This window comes from Mustela erminea, chromosome 7 (genome assembly GCF_009829155.1).
Source record: "Mustela erminea isolate mMusErm1 chromosome 7, mMusErm1.Pri, whole genome shotgun sequence".
NCBI classification, from domain to species: domain Eukaryota; kingdom Metazoa; phylum Chordata; class Mammalia; order Carnivora; family Mustelidae; genus Mustela; species Mustela erminea.
In genome coordinates, this window is record NC_045620.1 from 35,144,511 (window position 1) to 35,165,559 (window position 21,049).

The following is a 21,049-nucleotide window of genomic DNA, read 5'->3' on the forward strand; positions in this document are numbered from 1 at the left end:
CTCCACTCTGACTTCTGACTCTGGGGACAGGTTTAGGCTCAAGTGGGGTCAGAGGGTAATACATTCCCCCAAGTAATAAGACTAGGAAGAAGCACTTTCATGTGACCCCCACAGAATTAACACTGAAATCTAATTCTGAGACTTTTGCTGGAATTCTTGGGCATTCTGCCTTTTAACATTAGTAGGCTCTAAACCTAGAGCTGGAGGGGGGCCATCTTATCAGAAAAAAAAAAAAAAAAATGGGAGAACCTGCTTGAGAATGAAGCCCATCCAGAAACATACAAAGCTGGGAGATGGTAAGAAATGGCACCATGATAATACTTCTAAGCTTCTGATCCAGATGTATTGCTGGACATTTCAACTATTTAGGTCAGTAGAGACTACTTTGCTTGGTACACTGTGAGCTACAGCCCTTTGAGTTGAGTCTTCTTCAAGCAAAAGAATCGGGTTGAAGACTCTCAGTCTGTGCTTCCAATAGCTTCAGGCTGTAAAAGTTCAGCCTACAGGGAGTCCATTCGTATTTCCTCCTCTTAATATCACCTTTCATGAAAATGAATCAATAGTCAGAAATCAGTAGAAGTAGTGTTTATTTCCTTTAAATGCATTTGACAAAATTCAAATTTCCCCTATGTGCCCAAAGCCTCTCTGCTTTTATTTTAGATTCTAATTAAATGGGCCAAACTTTTTTTTTTTTTTTTGGTAGATACAAAGAAAATGTGTACTTAGAGTTTTCACTCACAGCCATGGTTTCATTAACAGAAATTGATGGAAAGACATGGAAATGCTACGGTCTCTTAGCAACTAAGTCTCTCTGAATTTCTGCAAAGACCAGTGCATACTTTCTCCACTTTCCTTAAAACTGCCATCACCATTGTCAAGACCGCCACAACCTTCCACGTCTAACTGAGTGAGTCATTTTGCCTTCATCTTTGAAGATAAATAGAGATGGCTCCCAACAAGAACGTTCAGCTTCCCACCACCAAGCTTCCCTGAATCTACTCCTTCCTGTCCTTTACTCCTCTTCTAGGAGAACAGTCCTCCTGGCCATTCCTCCAGGGGTCCTCTGGGTTCACCTCCCTCCTATATCAATGACCAGCTCTTGAAAAAATCCAACAGGGTGTTTTGTTTGGGTCAGGGAACAGCAACAGACAAAACAATTCACACGGGGCCTAACACCTCATCAAGGCTCCCAAGTCAGAGCATCATCCTCATTCATGTGTTCTATAAAGACGAATTAAGTAACTCAACACACAAGGTGTCACGTGAGAGGCTTGATTAGGAATAGCTAAAGTCTAGCTTCCTCCAGTCCACCAGGAGCAAGAGGGAAAAGGAACAGGAAACACGTGATTACAAGGCACGGTGATCCACCCCACCAAGTTTGGATTAAACCAAGCACATCATAAGCATTGTCCCTGTAAGAGGCCCATTCAGGCTGCGGACTACACCACCAGGAGGCGCCATTCACACAGATCAGAGGTGAATGGTGCCCCTGAATTTTTACAACACAGACGTCCTGACTATAAAGGAACTGAACGGTGAGTTCTTAAGTTCTGAAGAGGGAAGGGCAAAACTGAAACCCTCAGGGTTTCCACACTTAGAGCAACCGAAGATGGTAATGAAGGGCTCAGTGTTCATGGTCCAAAGCCACCAAGGACCACTCTTCCTCTGGCTCTGATAGCTCTCTTCGGCGTCCTCCTCCTTACCCCTTTAGGCACCCCAGAAATTACAGAAGGACTTTACATGCTTCTGCCATTCCTGGTGGGAAGCTCCAGGTGCTATCTGGTGTGAGAAAGAAACCTAGAGGGCTCCTTGCTATACCAATGAGGATGAGTTTCTTAAAACCATACCTCAAGGGGTGCCTCGGTGGCTCAGTGGGCTAAAGCCTCTGTCTTTGGCTCAGGTCATGATCCCGGAGTTCTGGGATGGAGTCCCACATTGGGCTCCCTGCTCAGTAGGGAGCCTGCCTGCTTCCTCCTTTTTCTGCCTCTCTGCCTACTTGTGATCTCTGTCTATCAAATAAACAAATAAAATCTTAAAAAAAAAAAAATACCTCAAATCTAAGGCTTAACAGGCGTTATTTTGAAGGTGCAATGATTTGGGACCTGCCAAACCTGAATATCCTCACTGGTGATCACTGTTACGACCTCATCAGCTTTGGATCCCTTTCTTGTGCCACACCATTTGAGGCAGAGGGCCAATTTTAAAACACTTTGCCTACAATCCCAAACCACTTCAACTGATAAGTTTTATCAAGGGAACCATCTGGGTTATTTTCTGCAACCCCACTACAGGCTGCTAACTGCCTATCAAGTACATTTCAACACCCCGTTAAAATATACCAACGTTTACTGTATACCCATATATAAATATGACTAAGCCTGTCTCTGCCCTCAGCATATGTGTTACACCCCCTTCTTTCTCTATGTGAAAATATTTTTGGTTTGGGGTTCCTAGCAAGGCTCAGACTCAAGACCATTTTTATTATTCCTGCTAATAGATACAACTTTTATTATATTTTCTCCAATGTTTCCCTGCTTTCGTGTTATTTGCTGCTAAAAAATGATCATGGCATGAAATACCTTATTTGGGACACAGAGTTCCATTAATGCCTTGGAGGAGATGGCTTACCAACTGGTCCACCAGTGTCCGACAAGAATGCAATTGCATTACATGGGCAAACGATTTACTCCTGGGGAATATTCTATCCTCTGTTTTGTCACAAGGTCAATTGTAGCCTTACTTCTGTCCCATTTTTCAGTATCCAGTACATTTAACAACGGCATGTTTAATTACCTAAGACCCCAAGTCAGTACTGACAGTTATATGGCTGCATTCAATTGGAATGACCGTGATTATGAGAGCAACTCACCTCTGGCTCAGTGTCCTCTTCCACTGTACATGCAGTGTCCTTGTCTAGGCTGTTCGATCGTCCGATTAATATACTCACCATTGGCTAGCAAAAGATAGCGTTTTCAAAAAAATAAAAACAACAACAAAAACTAAAAAACAAAAACACACTGACCTGTGAAGTTCTGCAGACACATGCTAAGGAAAAACCAGGTATGGACATATCAAGCCCTTTTAATGCCATCCATATGCCTCCTAAAACTTCCAATGGCCTGTATCTGTGTTCCTAGGAGCTTTTTCCAAACCACGTAAGGTTGGAAATACAGCTGAATTAAGACCCCCTGGATACAGTCTTCAACCGGTTCCAGAGGGAAGTTGGTGTATAAATATCTCAGCTCTTCCTTTTTGGAAGGAATCATTCTGAAGCGTGAGTTATACACCATTTCCAGTTCCGCCAGTAGTAAATTCAAGTTTGGGTAGCTTTTCCTTCCTTATGTTACTTCCCCTTCTCTTCTAATGGTGTTTCTGGAACTTTCCAAATAAACTACTTGTTCCTGACTCCTCATAAGATGAGAATAAGGAGAGCACCTCATTCATAAGCCCACTGGAAGCATTAAATAAGATAGGGCACGTAATGCATGCAACAATATCTGGCAAGTAATAAATGCTCAGATGATCTGTTATGGTAAACACCATCGTTCTAACTCTATAGTATAGCTTGTCTTTTTATAGCCACATAAATAGCTTCTTGAGCACCTACTGTGTGCCATAACTTCATCTCAGAAATTATTAAAAACCCAGGAGCCAGAGCTGTGGTTCAAATTCTGTCAACATGGAACTGCATGAAAAACTATTTTCACCCAGAAAAATTTGGGCAGTTAGCAGGGCTGCAGTAACAGTGCCCTCAGCGGCTCAAGAATGAGGCTGACATGTGACCCGACACTTAAAATTCTATTTCCAAATGAAAATTTCTAAGGGTCTTTGCAAGAGGCCATTCGTATGCAAATTGGAATACACTGCAAAACAGCCATAGCCTCCACCTCTGCATCCAAGGCCTTTGCAATGGGACTGTGCAGCAACTTTTAAGTAGTGTCCACTTCCTTACCCCTTAAATCTGGGCTGGCCTCGAAATCTGCTCTGACCAAGAGAATGTGCCTACAGTGATCATGTACCTTCTCCCAGTCTGGGCCTTAAGATGCCTGTGTACCTCCCTTTTCTCTTGGATCCCTGCTCAGTTGCATGGGAACAGGCTGAGAGTAGCCTGCAGAGGATCAGGGTCACGTGACCCATTCAGCCCCATCACCCTAAAGAGAAGCCTGTCAACCACCATGTCCATGATTGGGTAGATCCTGGAGCAGCTGGCTCTGCTGGTTCTACTGGATCCACCTCTTCTACCCAAGGGTTCTAGCCACCTCTTCTACCCACATTCCACCCAGGATTCAACCCTTGGATTCCTTCTCTATGTAAACTCACTTGCTTTGGTGAGATCATCATCTCTACCTCCAGCCCAGACTTCTTTCCTTAACCCCAGACTCACAAACTACTCAACATTTCCACCAGAAGTAGATGTCCACTGTTGAAACTAAACTCCTGATTGACCCCCCAGAAATCTCCTTCTCCCACAGTCCTCCCTTCCTTAGGTGAAGGCAGCTTCATTCTTCCAGGTGCTCAGGTCAAAAATGTTGGAGTCTTCCTTGACTCTTCCCTTCCTCTCATAACCCATACTGAATCCTAAAGAAACCCTGCCTGCAAAATGTGTAAGAACTGGGTCACAACTCACCACTTCCACAGCTCTAAGTCTGGTCACGCCACCATCTCTCTTATCGGAATTATCAAAATGTTCCCCTGATCAGTCTCCCCACTTTCATACTTGCGCCTTCTCAACAGGGAAGCCAGAGAACTCCTGGTAAAATAGGTCAGATTCTGTCCTCTGCTCAAATCTCTCCAGTGGCTCCCCATCTTGCTCAGAGAAAAGGCTAAGGTGCCCTGCTGACTCTGACCCCTCCTTCACTTTGTTCTAGCCACACTAGTTCTCCCCGGACTTCCTCCCACAAGCCAGGCATTGTACCTTGGGGCCTGTGCACTCGGTTCTCTCTGCTGGGATGTTCTCCTATATGCCTTACAAGGCAGACCTGCATAAGCAGTTCCCTCCTCTTCTTCAATGTCACCTTCAACAAGGCCTATCCTGACTCCCCCCCCCCACACACACCCATTTAAAACTGCACCCTTTCCTGCCACCATCCCACTCACTTCCTAACCCCTTGATAGCACTCTTTTTTTCAAAGCTCCAATCACCTTCCAACATTCTATCCGTTTCTTCATTTATTGTTTACTGTCTCTCCCCTGTGGGATTTTTATCTATATTCACTGAAGTACCACCCCAGTCAACACTGCAGTACTGAACTCAAGTCTGTGGGATAAATGAATGACTAGTGAGGAATGGTCACTGTCGGTATCTACTTTTATCCTATTTTTAAATTTTTATCCTTTAATCCTTTTTATCTAGCCTGTCCAAAAAAACCAAACCAAAACAAAACAAAAACACAAAAACCAAAAAAGCAGAAGCAGGCAGGCACCACCCTAAAAGATCCAATTATTTTTGTTTTTGCTTTTGTTTTTTTTAATCCTACCAGTTAAGTGATTAACTTCGAAAGTTGTTTTATAGGGACATTGACAGTCTTTGCACAATCCGGTTTACCTAGGAAAGAAAACCCCCTCTGACAGGCAGGCAGTGCTCTGTGTTTAAAATCAGGCATAGGGGTGTCACCTGGGTGGTTCAGTTGGTTAAGCGTCTGCCTTTAGCTCATGTCATGACCCCAGGGTCCCAGGATCAAGCCCTGTGTCAGGTTCCCCATTCAGCAGGGAGTCTGCTTCTCCCTCTTCCTCTACCCTTTCCCTTGCTCCTGCTCTCTCTCTCAAATAAACAAACAAGTAAAATCAAGCTGAGGTCTGAAAAGAACTGGGAAGCCACTTTCTAAAGTCTTCTCTTATGCTCCTATTTCAAGCAAATAGTAACTCTAGGGACAACTCTGGAATTTTCTATCTCATTCGTTTTTCATTACTTTTTAGGAAGGTACAGTGATATCATTATTCTCCGTTGCCCTGGGTGATTCCAATATTGATTTTGAGCTTCTCCCAGGTATTCTATAGAGTGCATATCATTTATAAGGTTCTCCCTCACTTCTGTGGGCATATTTGCATTCTGAATGTTTTATATTTTCCAGATGATAGTATCACATGAAATATGATAGCATCCCTCTGAGTTTTGATAATCCCTACCTCCAGCAAGCTCAAGACCACAGGATTTCCTTTTCTATTTTGGCTTAATTCAAATGGAACACAGAGGAAGTTTTTAATAATTACCCCGTATTGCAAAAATATTGAAGTTGAGGTGCTGAAGCTTAACTATGCAAATATTCCCAGCAAATACTAAGAAGGCTTAACTCAATATTTTTTTTTCCCTAGGATGGAACTATAAAATATATATCTTTCTGAAATCTCATTTGCCTTATATTTAAATTATTAAACAAATAGGCTTATATTTTCAGGAAATGAGATTAAGAAGGAACATTGTATAATAATGACTCAAAACCATAAAGCAATCCTCTCCTGTAATCCAAAGATGACAAATTCAAAAGACTTCAAGAAACAAGACAGCAACTTAAACAATAAAATGGCCTGATGGGATCCCTAAGGGAGTGATGGAAACTGTGACAGAGTGAAGACTCCATTACCTGTCTATGATGAACACAGCTTCTCAGCTACAGTGAATGGGTGCCATAAGAAAACCTCGCACTGCCAGATTTTGTACTTGTGTATATATCAGTTTTCTTTTAAAAGAGAAGAAAGCTGAATTTTTAGGGGAAATTTCACACCATGTGTGCCAAAAAGAACATATCCAGACCACAAGGCTCTGCTCTAAAATGGCATTGTCAAGTGGTTAGTACCTAATTCACAGTGTTCTCCCACACTTTCCAGCTTTCAAAGGACAGCCCAGCTATATTTCACAGATAGTAAAAGTCTCCATTTGTGTTCCCTGATTCCTAGTTGTTAGTGGGCTCTGGGTGTTGAGTGCTTCTTTCAACCGGAGTAGAATGCTAATGTTGCAATGCAGGTACCCGCTACAGGAATCCAAGCTGAGGTCAACCAAGTAATTGCTGTCATAGTGTATCTATATACGGTCTTTAAAATCCCTTCCAGTTATCACCCTAGAATAGTCTCTCTCTGGGCATCCTGCCACAAATATCTGTGACCAGAAGCCTGAAGAGACCCCGGTCCCACATTGGGGAAACCCTTACTCGAACCACTTACTTTGATTCATTTCCCTCCCCAGTCTTCCTGGTTTTTCTCATTTTTTAGTGCATCTGTTACTATGGAAACACGTGGTACCAAAGACGAGAGCAGAAGTGAATAAAACCCTAGCTTTCCATATAAAATATCAACTAATATTCAAGCATCACCGACCATGCATACTCATATCAGGTTTGAGACATCGGAGAAGTGGAAGTTACATCTGGTAATCAAATAACTATTTGTAATATTTTTTTAAGAAGCTCAGTTTATTTTATTTATTTATTTATTTATTTATTTATTTATTTATTTTTATTGGGACACCGGGTGGCTCAGTTGGTTAAGTATTGTCTTCGGCTCAGGTCATGATCCCAGAGTCCCAGGATCAAGTCCCACATCGGGCTCCCAGCTCCATGGGGAGTCTGCTTCTCCCTCTGACCTTCTCCCTACTCATGCTCTCTCAAATAAATAAAGTCTTTCAAAAAAAAACTTATTTGTCAGAGAGAGAGAGAGAGCACAAGCAGAGGGAGTGGAGGCAGAGCAGGAAAAGGGAGAAGCAGGTTCCCTGCTGAGCAAGGAGTCCAATGTAGGACTCAATCCCAAGACCCTGGGATCGTGACCCAAGCTGAAGGTACCCACTGAACCAACTGAGCCACCCAGGCGTCCCAGAAGCTCAGTTTATTTACTCTATTCCTGGAAAGCTGGTTCTTCATTTATGGTTTGCTTCATTACTTTCTTTTCAATGTATTTAGAAGGTCTACTTTATACCCATATTCAATATTGGAATTGGTCTCTAACCAGAAACACAGTATCAATCTTTCCTTCCACATGTTTTTCATTTATAGAAAGTAGAAGGAAAAAAAAATTCCTAGTAAATGCTAGTATTAAGGAAATGGATTAGACCATTTCTAGGTCCCATTCCACAATTTTAAACCATCGCATTACTCTTTTGCTTCTAGACTCATTATTTAGCCTAGGTAACATGCATTTATCCACAAACATTTTTTCCTCCCACAAACATTTATTAAAGACCTGACATACATATGCATAAAGCTTGATGCTGGGGATACAGACACCAAGAGACAAGTTACCTGCTTTAGAAGAGTTCTTGGTCTAGTACAAGAAAGGGGGGCACCTGGGTGGCTCAGTGGGTTGAGCCTCTGACCCCAGCTCAGGTCATGATCCCAGGGTCCTGGGGTCAAGCCCCGCATTGGGCTTTCTGCTCAGTGGGAAGTCTGCTCCCCTCACCCCCAGCCACCTGCCTCACTTGTGATCTGTCAAATAAATAAATAAAATCTAAAAAAAAAAAAAAAAGAAAGAAACCAAATAAGAAAATATCTACAAAACAGTGTGATTACTGTTTTGAGAGGGGCAACCTAAAACCAGGTATGAGAAGATTTTGGGGGGTGGACGGATGGAGGGTAGGACAGGGGAGTGGTAGTTGGGTAGGAAGTTTTCAGTGGGATGGTGATATCAGATGATCTTATGTTTTTGTGTTTGTTTTGTTTTGAGGTGGGAATGAAGGCAGAAAAGATAAAGAGGCTGACACAAGGTCTAACAGATGCTATGGACCGTGGCAGTGGGACGGGGAAGGGCATATGCAAGAAAGTGGAGATTTAAGGACTCCTTTGATAGGAGGGGGTAGAACACACTAACACTACTATTTAACTCAAGTCGCAAAAGGCTGTTACTCAAATACTATTAGAAATCTCCTTTTTATTATTTGTTTCCATGTCTCTGAAACCTAGATATCAAGAAAACTCTACATCAGTTTAAGACTTTTTTTTTAACTTTAACCACCCCCCCCATCACTGTTTATATTTTTAGAAATTAAATCATACCCACGTAGCAACTGTCTCTACTTTGGGGGAAGAATCTTTTAAACAAATGAAGTTTTCTAGTCTTCACTACTAGGAAGTAGTGAAGACTACTTTTCCCCGGCCAGTAAATTGCAGTGCAGCTAAATTAGGCAGGTGGGCAACTCAGACGACACTTCAGAACAACTTACTTTGAAAACCTGTGTGTTAAACAAATATCTATTTGCATGATTCAGATGATCATCCTCAGATGCAAACGGGTCAAGTTCCATCAGAAAACAGTTAAAGAGTTTCTTAAACAGTAGGTCAACCTTGAATTTGAAAAGTGAAGCTAACAATTGTTGACTCTGTCATAGAATTTATATTTGGGACTGAAGGTGTGAGTTGAGCTCATGCCCCTCCTCCCTCCTTCCTTCTAGAACTTGTTATTAAAAGAGCGACGGAACCAACGCTTGGATAAAGTCCTCTTGATTCAGTTGGACAGTGGGGGAAATGGAGGCTTGGGTTAGGAACCAGTGCTTTATAGGAAAAAGAAAGGTACCCTCCATTGCTAATTTACCTTCATCACCAATGATGTAAGTGGTAATTCCTTGGAAAACTGGCAAAGGGACTCTCCTGACATCTGTTTTAAAATGTCAACCAAATGTGTTTCTCCTACAAGCCACCAGATATTGATTTTTACTTCTGATCATTCAGTTAATCCTAACACTGAACACAGCGAGGACATCAACGCATTTACTTTCCCTTTCCATGGGGAAATTTGCATGAACAGAAATGCTGAATCAGAGGACTGGAGAGTCAGAGTGGGTTGATTAATCCAGTGATTTGTACATTATTGAAGGTTCAAGGACTCCAAACAAAACTTTTCTTATCTACTGACATTGGATTTCGATGAACCAGAGTTTGACTCCTCTTCACTATATGACCTAACTTGAATGATATATTTTATAGAGCCCTTCTGAAGATTAATTAAGATATACAGGTAAAGTACTGGGACGATGATTTAATGCATCTTGTTCAGTGTGTTAGCTATAATCGCAGGAGTGCAACCCACTTTTCTCCTGCTCTGTATTGTTGCACCAGTAGCTAATTGGGGTGTGTGTGTGTACACAACTGAATACCATCTTTCTAAAAGACTTAACTGAGCAGGCCCAAGCCTAACATTTCCCTTCCCTTTGCAAGTCTTTCCTCAGGGAAGGCTGTATTAAATGACTACAAAAGCATAAATGGAGTCTTAATTATTATACATTTACATATGATAAATCAAGCTAAAACTTATTAAATATGTTCTATCTGCCTAGCTTGACAAGCATGCCTTCATAGCAACCTAGAAGCCGAGTTTAAATTCCGATTTCTTGAATTCCAGAACCCAGCTGAGTAAGGAGCCCCAGCCTCCTGCCTGGTCCCCTTGCTCTTCCACCCTAACGTCCAGCTCCTGTGTGTGGACTGTAATTTCCTCCTGTCCCGAGCTCCAGCCACACCTCAGTCTCTGCTCAGCCACCCTCGGGCCCAGGAGCCTTTCAAGCAGCGAAATCCAAGACCTGGGTAAGCACAGCAGGGGGACCAAGGGGCACATGGGTTCTTTGGTACTGGGCAGGGTAGGGTGGCTGTGCAGGTACACAGAAGTTGGGGGACAGAGCAGCTGAGTTTTCTGCAGGGCAATGTCTAGGGTGGGGGCCTCTCCCAGGAATTTAAGATTTTCTCGGTCCTGTTTTTAGTGCCACTGAAGAACAATTTCCCTTTTTCCCTTCCATTTGCAAGTCTTTCCTTGGGGAAAAGTTTATAAATAATTACAAAAGCAACATGAACCTGAGCATGAAATTACCCGGATAGCCACAGACATTTCCTATTTATGACAAGAACTGTGGGAAGAATACCAACTTACCTATGGATGTTTGGAATGACGTACCAAGCTATTTGAACTGAGACCACAATATTCATGGTGGACAAGTTCAAAAACATTACTGCAGGACTTGCTAAACGTAAGTCAGAATAAAAACAGGCTTAGACTTGTGCTGGCACCCCCATCCATTTCTAAACTATACCTCTTGCTTCTGTGAAACTGGATCAGATAATCCTTCCCACTGGTTCTTAACTCACTGGAGAATGGGGCCTCCCCTCAAAACTCCCGCCCATACCCAAAGATGGAGTCTGAAAGCCATCTGCAGGACATGTCCCTGCTGATTCCAGGAGAAAACAGCATCTCCTGGGTGAGGGACCACCACACACACACAGCATCATGAACCTCATAGTAGCTGTCTGTCCACATCTCAGATGTTCTCTGAGGAGGAGGAGGAAGGCAGGCTGCTATTCAACTCTGCTGGCCTCTAAGTCCTGGGGTAATGGGCTTTTTAATTGTCTTTTTCATGTTGGTTTGGCTTTGGTTATCATCCATCTTTCCTGTTTCTTTTTTAGTAAAGGGGGCAGTGGGCCTGCTAATCGAGGTGCCCTTCCCTCCTGGATGCCCAGAGGCTGAGTTGGTTGGGGGGTAAGGGGGGGCCTTCAGGGGAGGTTGAGTCCAGGTATAACTACCCTAGACTGTGGCCCAGCCCTGAGCAGCCCTATTCCTGGCTGGAGCCTGTTTTTCTAAGGTATTTAGAGCCTGGAGCTAACTAGGTTCTCGTTTGCTTCCAAGCCTGTTTTTTGTTTTTTGTTTTTTGTTTTTGCCATTCACCCCACCCCAATTCCTGGCAATTCTCTTAGCTCTCTGATAACCTTCTAGTAAATTCTTTTTGCTCAAGTTAGACAGTTTCTTTCATTTGCATGCAAACTAAGAGTCATTGCTGATACACTTGGCAGAGCTCCTGACACAGAGATAATCAATGAATGTGTTACATAAATGAATAATTATAACCTGAGTGTGTATCACTACCATATTTGTAAAATAATGGGTGTTTTTTTTTATTCATAAGACAATGCTATTGACTATTTTTTTTTTAATTCAGAAAGGTATAAAAAAAGAAAAGCTAAGCCATAATTCTACCATCTAGACACTAACTTTGTTTTTGTTCCAGCTTTTACATACCTATAGGATATTTCCATCTCACAAAACACACATCATTGTGCACTGGCTTATTTCCACTTGAAACTAAAGTTGGGGTGTCTGGGTGGCTCAGCAGGTTAAGCCTCTGCCTTCGGCTCAGGTCGTGATCTCAGGGTCCTGGGATCGAACCCCGCATCAGGCTCTCTGTTCAGCAGGGAGCTGTCTGCCTACTTGTGATCTCTCTCTGTCAAATAAAAAAATAAAATCTTAAAAAAAAAAAAAAAATGGGGCGCCTGGGTGGCTCAGTGAGTTAAGCCGCTGCCTTCGGCTCAGGTCATGATCTCAGGGTCCTGGGATCGAGTCCCACATCGGGCTCTTTGCTCTGCGGGGAGCCTGCTTCCTCCTCTCTCTCTCTCTCTCTGCCTGCCTCTCTGCCTACTTGTGATCTCTGTCAAATAAATAAAAATGTTTAAAAAAAAAACAAAAAAAACAAAAAAAACTGAAGTTGTTCCACATCCCTACATAAGCTTTGAAAGGATCACTTTTAATACTCCGTAACTGTCTATTATCTTGGGACCTTCAAATATCTTCAACCAGTCCCCCAATTTTTAGTTTTAAGGGTAATTTCTTTATTGCCTTTGCCTGCAACGAATTCCTCAGCAGAGACTAAAATTAAAATTAAAAACCAGAGAAATGACTGTGTCAAATAATTTGAACTTTGAAAATATTTGTCAAATGCTTTTAAAACTGTCCTCCAGGAAGGCTGTAGCACATAATTCTCCCACCAGCAGTAATGAAAATGTCACTGCATCCCTCCTGGTACTAAGTATTTACATTCATATATGTATAAAAATACATATATATACACACATATATATGACTATGTATTGCTTGTTTAATACATGAAACATGGCATCACATTTTTGTTTTAATTTGCATTTCTGTGGTTAATAGTAAAGATATTTATTAAATATGTGAATTAGCCTTTTTATTTCATCCTTTCAAATCATTTCTTCAGATAATTAGACAATTCTATTGGGGTGTTATTTTCTAGTTACTGATATGCAAGAGTTCTTCAGTGCAATTATTCTATTAACTGTTCTGTCATGCTTGCTGTTAATATTTTTCTCCATGATTATTTTCTGCTCTAAACTGTATATTTTTGCATATGAAAGTTTAAAATATACTCAAAGCGATCTTTTGCTCTGCCATTCTTTGCATTAATTGTTAAGTATTTTCTTCTAGCTTTGTTTCTCACCTGGCAGATCAACTTTCCAATATATCTGTAATTCAGTGAATTTTGCAAACAGAGGTTGTTAGTTGACGGTTTTCTACTTATTGGTGTAGTGCCTTGGTTTTGTCGAATACTTCCCCCCGGTTTCAGAAAGCTTTATCTATCACACTTGTTTCCTAAAACGACCTGAGTCTGTTTCCAGGCTACTCTGTTCCAGTGAGCTATCTATTGATTCCTCTACCAGAACTACACGTCTACAATGATGCTCAATGACCAGATTTTTATTTCTGTAAGGGCAAACCACCGCCAGATACATTCTTTAGCAAAATCTTCTTGACTCTAGTCCTGTAGTAATTCTTGTGGCTTGATGTTAGAATCATTTCGTCAAGTTTCCCCAAATCCCCATGCAATAAAACTGTATGATTGATTGTAGAAAAGTAACTATTTCATAAAATCTTTCTACCTTAAGAATAGCATGTTTTCATTTGTTAATTTCTTATTTTATGTGTTTGAGTAAAATCTTACAGCTTTCTAAACAAGTCTTTAGACGCTTATTATTCCCAAATATTTTCCATACATTTCCTATGTTTCTTAAATTTACATTTTTGTGGATTTATGAACAAAATCCTTCTCTATTGTATTTTGTAGTCAGTGAGGACCAGTATTTCGGGGTAGCCATTGATTTTTTTTAAATTTTCTTCTAAAGATTTTATTTATTTATTTGACATAGAGAGAGAAATCACAAGTAGGCAGAGCAGCAGGCAGAGATAGAGGGGGAAGCAGGCTCTCCACTGAGCAAAGAGCCCAAAGCGGGGCTCAATCCCAGGACCCTGAGATCATGACCTGAGCCAAAGGCAGAGGCTTAGCCCACTGGGCCATCCAGGTGCCCCACCACTTATTCTTAAACATGAATTTTATAACTAACCATCTCACCAAAATAGCTCTTATTAGTTTCTTCAGGTTTTAGTTGACTCATTTGTGTATCTATCGCTTCTACACATAATCAAGACACGATGTCTGGGTTTTTTTTTTTTTTTTTTGCTACTTAGGTGAAAAGTTTACTTAAACATATGCATTATATGTTTACTTAAAAAAAAAAATCACTTTTCATGAAATAAGATTACATGAAATTGCGGCCATCCTAGAAACCCAAAATGTAGCCTTGTAGTCCTGCATTGAACCACATTCTTTTCCACAGGGTACTCCGTTTTGCTTTTCTCAAAACTATCCAGAAGTGTGCTGAATGAGCCATTCAGTCACTTCTCACTTGATTTAAATAAACAAATGAAAAAATTTAGCTGCCGATTAAGAATTGTGATTACTGTGGAAGACCAAGAAACATACCAGGAACTTGCTCGTGTATGAACAGCGGTCTCTTATTTAACCTCAGAGACAGGGTTAAATAAGAGACATAGGCAGGATGATTTTTAAAGTAGAACAGGGCTCACCTGGATATATTAAAAAAACAAATGCATGTTCTTCTGTGTATGAGCAGGTTCCTTTTTCCACAGGTAAACCCAAGTTTCCTATTTTCAAAGATCAGGATAATAGTATCTACTAATTATTAATTCATAGAGTATTTATCGTGCATCTGATTTGGGCTCTGTGTTATGGGAAAGACAGAAAGCCTGTCTCTAGTAATGAGCAGGGATAGGGACTGAGGATAAGCTGGCATATGACAGAAGCTGAATAAATGTTATTACTACACATTATTATTTGCTATTTCTCTCTAGAAGGCTAAAAGTCTAGGGCTCCATTGTCCCCCTAAGGCTTAGCATGGCAAATATAAATGTCCAATAGATATCTGTGAAGTGTTTGTTAACTGACTGATGTGTTTTACAAAAACATCAGTTATTAGAAAATATTTTGACTCAATTCTAAACCACTTGCTTAAAACCAATTCTTAGAAGATGCATTTGTTAAAGCCAAGAATACTCCTCTTTTGAAATCCGAATGAGTTTCTCAATTGCTCTTTTTATACAAGTTAGTAAAAAAAAAAGTTTCTAAAAAATCAGATCTTTAAGTTGGCACAGGAAAATGCTGTAAGAATATTTATTCTTTCACTCATTTGCCAATACCAAGCATCTTTTACATGCAAGACACAAAACAAATGGCCATTAGAGTTTAGAGAAATTAAATATCCAAAGAAATAAATAGGAAATTACAAATTAAGGTAAGAGCCTCATGGCTATGGAAGAAAATTAGAAGGGTGATAAGGAGAATGGGGCTGCTGGGGAAGAGAGACCAAGGAAGCCTAAAGGATGAGTACAGTTTGCCCTGGCAAGGTATAAGGGAAGTGCTTGGGATAGCCAACAGACATGAGGTCAATGTTAATAGCAATAAGAGGGGATGCCCAAGATAAGGCTGGCTAAGTAAATCCAAGGCTCAGACCATCTCTGGACCCCATCCCAAGTATGTGAATGCATTTTATGCAAGGAAATGACACGATCCCATCTGTTCTTGAAGAATGATTGGAGGGGCCAAGCAAGGAGCCAGAGGTCTTCCTGGAAATTCATGCTAGTGATCCAGGAGAGAGATGATGACTTGAGGTTTGATGGTGTGGTGGTGGGGATGGAAAGAAGAATCTATCTAGAGATATATGTAGAAGATAAAATTTATGTAACTTTGTGATGATTTGGGATTTGGAGGGCATGGGATGAAGGTGTCAAAGACAATTCTCGAGTCTGGCTAAAGAAACACCATGGATGGTGGTGTTATTCACCAAGATAAAGATTAGAAAGGTGTTAAGATTGGGGTGTATCTGTTGCTTTTATCATTTTTCTCACTCAATTTGGTTTTCTGCTGCTTATTTGCATTGTAGTCAGTGGGGTAGCAAAAAGAGAAGAGGCAATATTAACGAATGCCATTGGGACAGGGTGTCAGGTAGGTCACCTGTAGGAGACTGAGATCCTGGAGCAGCAGGGTTTTCAGGTAAGTGGTATTTGTCTAGTACCTCTAAATACTGCTCTTCCATACCATGGGAAACGTCAAATATGTTAGCTGGATTAAATAACCTTGAAAATCTTTTCCAAAGCCATAATACTCTACCTTTTAGTCCTATGCTGAAATAATCAGGTCATTAAACACAGATCACAGGCATGCTGACACATAGCATCCTCCAAATATTATTCATGCCTAACCAGAACCTATAAATGTGACCTTATTTGGAAACAGGATCTTTGCTGATATAATCAAGAGGAGGTCATACTGAATTGCAATGGACCCTAAATTCAATATGAATGGGGTCCTTATAAGAAGGGGAAACTTGGGTGGCTCAGTGGCTTAAGCCTCTGCTTTCAGCTCAGGTCATGATCTCAGGGTCCTGGGATCAAGCCCCACATCCGGCTCTCTGCTCCGCGAGGAGCCTGCTTCCTCCTCTCTCTCTCTCTCTACCTGTCTTTCTGCCTACTTATGATCTTTGTCTGCCTAATTAAAAAAAAAAAGAGGGGGGACTTTGCCATGTGAAGATGGACACAGGAATTGGGAGCTATGTTGCCACAAGCCAAGTTACACCTGGGGCCACCATAGGATGGAAAAGAGCAAAAGAGGGTCCTCCCCCACGAGGCTTCAGTGGGAACATGGCCTCGTCTGCATCCTGATTATGGAGCTCCAGCCTCCAAAACAGTGAGAGAATAAATTTTGTTTTGAGCTCCCTGGTTTTTGGCAATTTGTTATGGCAGCCCTAGGAAGCAAACAGTTGGAGAGTTAGATCACTTGTTTGGGGCTGACTAGCATTAACACAGGGCACACACATGTTAAATAAATATCCATTTTCCTTCCTCTTCTGGGGGTCACCACCATTTTTCTGGTGGTTTAGGAGTCATCCACACACCCACCCATTTAGGTAAATCTCTATCCCCAGGATTGTTTAACAGGGGAGGAAGCCAAGGCGCCACAAAGTAAAATAGCTTGCCCAAGATCAGAGAGTTAAGAACAGAGGAGTCAGAGCCCAAACTCAGCTGTCTCATCACCAAGATGGTACCACACCCAGGAACACCTGCCTCTCACACCTGCAGCGTTGAAGCAAAGGAGAGGAGCTGCCAAACTGTGTTTTCAACGCCTGCAATTAAAACTCACATTTATTAACAAAATTCTAAGTTGCAGGCACCTAGTATAACCAATCTTCACCCCTTCCCAGAGGAACACAAAAATCTTATTCTAAGACCAATACTATCAATAAACTTGCCATCAACTCGATTGCTTCTATCAGCAGCATTTCTGCTTCGCACATTACGTATTGCAACTCAAGGTATTACCATCAGATTGGACATTTACGGCTTTAATTTACTTAGACGCATTTTCCTCAAGCACTCCCCATTTCATTTTGATGATACTGACTCATTCTTGCCACCTAAAGAGACCAAAAGAATAAATACTCTAAGTACGGAGGAAAGGGTCTCTAAACATCATAGTCACAGATGTCCATCCCTTAAATGATAAAGTAAAAAAATAAAAGCATGCTCTAAATTTACCTTCTCTCCTTAACTCAGGGAGTTGTGCTGAATATAACAGATATAGAAATACAAGGCGGCAGAGCTGTTATTCTGGGGTGCCAGTTTCATAGACTTCTAGTGTAGGAGGGGCTTTTCAAGAGTGTCTTGTCCATCTGTAATCAGGTGAGAGACATTTTATCTACATACCACCAAACCCCGGAAGAGAAAAGGGACATGCTGAGAGATTTTGTGAGTTATCTAAGACCCCATGGTTATTTCTTGGTAGAACCCCCTACAAAGCCAGGTTTCCCAATTTCCCCAAAAGCGTATTTAACCTCCCAAACTGTCACCAGCTATTAAAGATAACACTTTCTCCTGGCTTTCTGCCAACTTCTCTATTAATTTGACCTAAAAAAAAAAAAAAGACCACCACAAGCAGCCCCACTGGTTCAAATTCCCTTAACTGATACCTAATGTTGAATTAACTCGAGTCCTATGTTTAAACCTCCAGCTACACACACATGGGTTCGAGAAGGGCAAACACGCTTCTCCAAACCCGGCACAGATGATCTTTACACTTTTCAAGTTTACCCTCCAGGAGGCCGACATCACACACGATTTTGACAAGAGTTTGGAACCGAGATCCTCTTCCACGCTCTGCCCACACCCGTGCCCACGAGCAGAAGTTCTCTCTCTCCATTACAACCCACCACGCGCGCGCACACACATACACACACACACACACATACACACCAAGGCAAGTAACAAAGGAAAACACAGCCCCATAAAGGTTCAGCTATTACATCTTCCAGTCCACACCTGCCAAGAGACAAAAACCATACGGAAATCCTGCCCTGGCAATATGTGCAACACGCCTGGGGAGAAACACCCTAGCTCCCCCCTGGGCGTGCGCGGCTGTATACACAAAGAACCGGTGCGGGGCTCGCTAGCGGTCCGGGGGACCAGCGCACTCCCAAAACTGGTATCCGGGGATCTCCCCCGCGCCCTCTCGCCCGGCAGAAAGGAACTATCCTTTATTTGACCCGCAGAGAGCCCAGGCTGGATGGCAGCGCATGGGGGTGGGGGCGGTCCCCGGATCCCTGCCCTGCAGCCCGTCGGTCCCCAGCCTCTGGCATCTCCTAGGCGATGCACAATCGCGCGCTGTCAGATGCCCGCTTCGCATCCTCCGCGGGCGAAGCGAGATGCCGGGGTCCCAGCCGGGCGCATCCCCGCAAGCGCCCCTCCCCGCGCGGCTACCCACCCAGGCAGCCCAGCCTGGCGCGACTGCCTACCTGGTGGCTGGCTGTCAGCGCAGCGGCGGCGCCTCCTCCGCTTCTCCTCCGCGGCTGCTACATCGCTCGGAGCGCCATGTTCCCGGTCTCCGCGGGCGCACGCCGGGCAACTACTACGGGCTGGGTAGGGGCAAGGGGGGCGGGGGCCAGAGGGAGGGGGTGAGAGGCAGAGCCGCGGCTTTCTACTCTCCACCCAAGCCTCCCCCAGCTACTGAGCATGCCCAGCTGCCCGGCTTCGCCCCTAGGAGGACTTTCCACGAGCGCACGCAGCTGTTCCGGGTTTTCGCGGCAGCCGGCGGGAGGCAGGCAGTAGCAGCTGCGGTGGGGGGTTGGGGGGAGTCGGGGGGAGTGTCTCCACTCTGCGGAGCCGGGAGCTGGGAGAAAGCAGCCCCTTGCCAAGCCAGTTACCCAGCTGCCCTACCCCGGCGCCGGGGCGGCTCCTGCACTCCCCCTCCGCATACACTCGGGGTTCGCAGAAATTTTGTGCAAGACCAATGCGGGGCCGAGCTTTGCTAAAGAGGAGAGCAAAGAGGGGGGAGGAGGCGGGGCTGAGAGGCAGATCCCTCCGCTAACCCCCTTGCTACCACCTGGACCTGTGCTTCTCAAACTTCAACGTGCCACAGGATTAAAATGCAAATTCAGAGTCACTGGGTTTGTCCAGGTGCCTCAGGTTCTACAAGCTAAACAAGCCATCAGTCAGGTGATGCTGTTGCCCATGGTCCTCTGACCACACTGAGCAGCAGGAATCTAGAGAACACCCCCTATGACCTTTGGCCATCCTTCAATAAGCCAGCCCGGAAATGGTCTGTGGCATCCACTGAGGCTCCTTCTGCCTAGAGAGGGTGCCTTGGCTAGTAAGTAAAGGTCCTGCAGCGCGCGCGCGCGCACACACACACACACACACAACCGGGTTGCTGTGCAGCCCTGATAGACATCACACTAGGGCTGGCTCTGGGCACCCAGCACCAACTAGCTACTTTCTGACTTAGAAGTTGAGGCTTAGGGGGAAAATGGGTTCCCGGACCTCTCCATGCTCATTTTGCTAGTTGGCTAGCAAACTAGTTGCTGCTTGAGCTGCTCTCCTGAAGTCTGAACCAGTCTCCCTTGGCTGTCCCCCTGCCTTTCTTGAGCTAGGACAAAAATTCAGTCTGGGCATCCAAGTGCCGAATTTATTACACAAGCCATGATAAGGCTGGGCTTGCCCAATTAAGAAGACTGACAGATTGTGACAAAAGGAGGACGTTTATATACCAAGAGATTACAGGGCTTTCTGATGAGTGATGTTTGGGCTGAAGCTTGCAATGGTATCTTGTGGTTCATATTAAATCCCCTAGTTGTCCACTCTCTTTGCAGCTTCTGAAGGCTCATGCAATGTCAAGAATATTCACTGTCCTTGCCATAGTGAGAGAGAGACATTCTCAAAACCAGTCATGAGTTTCCAACCTTGGAAATGAAGAAGTTCTACCCTTGTCTGTCCTTAGCTGCCCCAACAATATTGTCATGAGTTACTGATATGGTATCTGATTCCATAACTGCACAGCAAATTAAAAAGAAGGGTTTGTAACCATCTGTACCCTATTATACTCAATAACTCTAAACAGTTTTATAGTTAATGGTACAGTATTTATCATTTCTCTCTTGTTTTCCATTCATTCGGTACCCTCAATACAGTAGCTGTAGTATCAAAGCAGGAACCATAGGATAAATGGGTAATTACTTTTCTCCCTCAATACTCCTATGTACAAAGGCTAAATATGTCCTGGTATATCAGCCTTGTTTTTCTGTTCAAAGGAATAAGAATCTCTAAGTCTACCTCTTTATTTTCTAAGCCACACACATAGGCCTAACTATATACCCACCGCTCCTACTCCCACCATTATTTGCATAAATATTTTCTATTTTTGACCTTGTATGTGCTTGCACAGATGCAAGAACTAGAAAATATTTTCATAGAGGTCTTCTTTGTGATTGCTATCAGTTAGAATTTTGCTTTGCAATACTGGATTTTAATCACAGGAAAAAAATCTTACCTGTTAAACAAAGCTTGCATTTGTGTGGTTGTTTAACTGATTACATACTATGATTATTCATAGTTGTCTTTAAATTCATTTAGGAGTTATGCAAGGTAAACTTTATAAATGAATAATAATACT

At 42.9% G+C, this 21,049-nt stretch overlaps 1 protein-coding gene across 3 annotated transcripts in view; it reads right to left on the reverse strand.

Moving 5' to 3' along the window:
* Positions 1–19,507, reverse strand: part of PAK5 (p21 (RAC1) activated kinase 5) — a 291,608-nt gene extending 272,101 nt beyond the window's left edge. The window contains exons 1-2 of one of the 3 annotated variants that reach the window (XM_032351406.1): positions 18,897–19,507; positions 17,644–17,777 (exon numbers count right to left, since the gene is read on the reverse strand). The gene's annotated coding sequence lies outside the window, so the exon portion shown is untranslated. Of the gene's footprint in view, positions 1–2,869; positions 2,891–17,643; positions 17,778–18,896 lie in introns of those variants that run through there. The other 2 variants (XM_032351407.1, XM_032351408.1) reach the window with 2 other exon arrangements.
* Between the last annotated feature and the right edge of the window lie 1,542 nt (positions 19,508–21,049).